The sequence below is a fragment of the Oryctolagus cuniculus genome, chromosome 2 (genome assembly GCF_051225735.1).
Source record: "Oryctolagus cuniculus isolate XC-2025 breed Fujian yellow rabbit chromosome 2, ASM5122573v1, whole genome shotgun sequence".
Classification (NCBI taxonomy): Eukaryota; Metazoa; Chordata; class Mammalia; order Lagomorpha; family Leporidae; genus Oryctolagus; species Oryctolagus cuniculus.
Window position 1 is genome coordinate 80,757,647 of NC_142868.1, and position 4,191 is coordinate 80,761,837.

Sequence of the window (4,191 nt, forward strand, 5' to 3'; positions counted from 1 at the left end):
TATCTTATGTTTTTATTAAAAACTCCGTTGGCCACTAGTGAAATTAATAAAGTGCTTGTTTGGTTTTGTATAGTATGTGGCCCCCAAAAACTGAAGTTAGTTTTTAACTAATTTTAAAAACCAAGTGTGTTTTGGAATTGATAATTTTTTTTTTTTTTAAAGAGATTTATGTATTTGAAAAGCAGAGTTAAGAAAAAAGAGGGAGAGATAGATCTTGGTCACTCCCTAAATGTCCGCAATGGCTGGGACTGGACCAAGCTGAAACTTAGAGCCTGGAACTCCATCCAGGTCTCCCATATGAGTGTAGGAGCCTAAGAACTTGAGCCATCTTCTTGTGCTTTCCCAGGCACACTAGCAGGGAGTTGGATCAGAAGTGGAGCAGAGGCTGGCGCTGTGGCGTAGTGGATAAAGCCGAGGCCTGCTGTGGGCCTGCTGTGGTCTCCAGTTTGAGTCCTGGCTGCTCCACTTCTGATCCAGCTCTCTGCTATGGGTTGGGAAAGCAGTGGAAGATGACCCAAGTTCTCGGGCACCTGTACCCAGGTGGGAGACCTGGAAGAAGCTCCTGGCTTCAGATTGGCACAACTCCAGCTGTTGCGGCCATCTGGGGAATAAATCAGCAGATGGAACACTTTCTCTCTCTGCATCTCTGTAAGTCTGCTTTTCAAATAAATATTAAAAAAAAAAAAAAAACAAAAAAAAAAAACATGGAGCATCCAGGACTTGAATCAGCAGCCTATGGGATGGTGGCACTGCAAATAGCAGCTTAACTCACTATGCCACAATGCCAGTCCAGAGTTCATAAATTCTTATGTAGAGGCTGAAAATATGTATTTGTATCTTTGATTTTTACCTGTATGCCATCAATTTGACAATCTCATTAACATTGCCTGCTTCTTTTAATTATATTATGATGCTACTTTATTTTAATGTTTTATATTGTCAAATGAATTTCCAACTCTGATACAGAGGAGAGAAGTACGTGTTTTTCTTGGCATGAAAATTCTCTATATAGGGCTGTAGGTTTCCTACATGAACCCATGAATTTCTGCCTTTGAGTACTGATTGTATAATCAGTCCAGATGACATATAGGTAAGAGAAGCCACAAGGGCATAGGATGTCCTTAGACATACTGTGTGGACTGTAGTAAAACAAAGCAGTCCGGGTGTTTCAGATGTATGCAGTAAACTCCTAGGGATGAGAGGGCTGTTTGGTGAGGTGTCTGTGAATCAGATGGCATATGCAGTGTAACGTGAAATATTATTGGAAGTTTTCCTTCTGTGAAGTCTGTGCCAGGGCAAAGAAGTAGAAAGTAGCCAGTCCCAGATGAAGGATGGATGCCAGGAGGTCTGGGCATGTTCCTTGGGTGATTTTTCCACACAGCTACCTTACTGTGGGATTCAGATCCATGCCCTAGCAAAACTGCAGTTGTCTCTCACTTGCAGAATTACTCATGAATAGCTGAAACCACAAGTGGAAAATCTGATGCTGACAAAGAAATACTACATTGTTCTCTTTTGTTAAGTCAGGCTACTAATTTCTTGGCTTGTCTGTCTTTTTGCAAGTACCCAAGTACTGGCAGGATCATTTCTTTTTAAGACCTTCAGTATTATAAGCTCTTAGCACTCTTTTGGCTCAACCAAGTTTACCTGACATTTCTTGAGCATTAGTAAAGCATTTTAATACCTTGTTTAATAAGCCTCATGTAGGAAAGAAGCATTATGTCCATTTTGCAGATGGAAAAATTGATGTACAGAGAGGATCACTTGGCCAGAATTGCGGGCAGTCTGACTTGAGCTTGGCATTTTAGCCCTGGTCTATTCTGTTTCCCCTTGTACATGGCAGCTCATTGCTATTAAAAAACACATGGGTTGTCCTGGGTAGTGTAAACCCCTTCCTATGTAGTGTAGAGGTGTTTAGTGTCTGGTTCACTAAATGTTATGTTCTGGGAAGTAGTTTGCTGTTCATTCTTGGAATGAAGCAAAATACTTTCACTTCAAGTGTAGCAGTGTCTATGGCTTTTGGAAATGGGCTAATTGGGGAAGGAAATGGATCCTTTGAAGTTTTTCCTTCTGGGGGACATATATTAAATTTTTATTTGACACTTAAATCAGGACAGCATGTCTAACAAAGCAATTACTCTTTCTCTAGCATTCTAGATTTTCTGAACTATACCACGGTAGTACATTATCTAGTTTTCCCAGTGTCTTGAATCTGTAATGTGGACAGAGGCCAAAAGGCTTAAGGTTAGCTGAGAAGAGGTTGAAGAGTAGATGCCATCACTTGATATTCCCTGAGGGATTGGTTCCAGAACACCTTCCTCCTCCAGGGATACCTAAAGGATGCTCAAGTCCCTTATATAAAACTACCTGCGCTCTGGTCTACTTCAAATCTCTGCCTTCTTTGAAATAAATGTTTAATGTAATGTAAGTGCTACACAAGTAGCTAGCTGTTAAACTGTATTTAGGGAATAATGACAGTGAAAAGTCCACATGTTTAGGACAGACACAATTTGTTTTTTTCCAGATATGTCCAATTCACATTAGATTGTTGGATTCTGACATGGAATGCTAACTGAATTCCTTTAGATTTTGTATCAAGACTTGGGTTTGGAGCTGGTGAGTCTGTTTTTGTCCTTCCAAATGAGTGTTCTCAAGATAAATTTCTTCATAGGATGAATTCTGATCAATCATTATGAAGTCATAATAGTACAATCAGTAACAAGTTGAGGATACAAGTTCTTTCCTCACTGCTTTGTTGGATAAGAACAAAATTGAAGAAAGCATATGATTTTCTCTTTGCTAGTGCAGTGTGCCACAGTATAGTTCATGTTGTCCAGTACTTCAGAGATGGTCCCTTCCCCTTCAAATGTCCATTCTTGCTGACCTTGTTTCTTTGAACATAAACCTGGTTTTTTTTTTTCCCATTTGAATTTATTTTTGTCAGTGGGATTGATTATCATAGTTGCATAGACTTGAAATCATATGCTGTCCGCTTGCTCCCCTTTTTATTTAAAATAGTGCCCTTTGGTTATTGTCCAGTCACATTATCTTCTCCAGTCTGTGCTTTCATCCTTGCTACCCAGACTATTGCTAAAATCTGACTGTTTCCTCTTGCTCTCTCAGTGTGTTTTATGTTACCCTAATAGGATACCATAGACTGAGTAATTTGTAAAGAACAGGGATTTATTTTCAGAGTTCTGGAGGCCAGGAGGTCCCGTATGAGAGCCTTCTTGCTGCCAGATAAAGTGTCAGATGGCATATTGCATGAGAATACAAGAGAACATCAGCTCAGACCTGTCTGCCTCTCCTTACAGACACTGGTGTGCTTATGAGAGCCCCAACATCATGATCTCATCTAACCTTATTACCTCCCAAAGGCCTCACTTCCAAATGCCATCAGATGCGTATGAACCTGGAGATTGTTTCCAACATGTGACTTTGGAGGACATTCAAGCCATAGCACTTCCGCTTCCTGTAGGCTACTGTCAAGGAAGTCTTTCAAAATGTTGCTTTGCACATTGATCTCAGAAACCTTCCTACTTCTCGTGGCATGAAACTCAGCTCTGCATTGGAGTTTAAGACCCTCCACCCCTGGGCTCCAGCTACCTTCCGATTTTTAAAGTAGCTGTCTTCTCAGAGCTAATCACCATCCCCCTCTCTGTCAATCATGCATCAAACCTACACCATACTACTTCTGTTCCCAGGAAATTAGCCCATCAGTCTTGCTGTCTTGGATGTTTTTTGAAGATCCATTTTGATTCCAGCGTTCTTTCCAATTATGCTGACTTCTGGCAACAGAGCCCTCTGCTCTTTATACGTCCGTTAAGCTCATTGGGCCCCTAATTTGTACTTGGGGAGATTCGGAATTACTGTTTTCCTGTTTCTAGGAGTGCAAATTCTTCAGGTGTAGGTTCTTATATGTTGTAACCCTGAAATGTAACAGGTACTGAATGCTTGGTTAGGAAGTAATTAGTACTGATAAAATAGATTCCCTGAGATCAGTACTTTTTCCTGAAATTGTAAAGGGCAGAAAGTCTAAGACTTGATACTTAAGAGTTTCTGTTTGAGCAGAATTCCAAGTGTGAGTTGTCTCTTCTCATATTACTCGTGAATTTTTAGAAGCTCTAACTGAAATGTTTAATCCTGTATATGCTTGGCTTTCCCTCTAGGTGCCAGGAAAAGCACACAGAT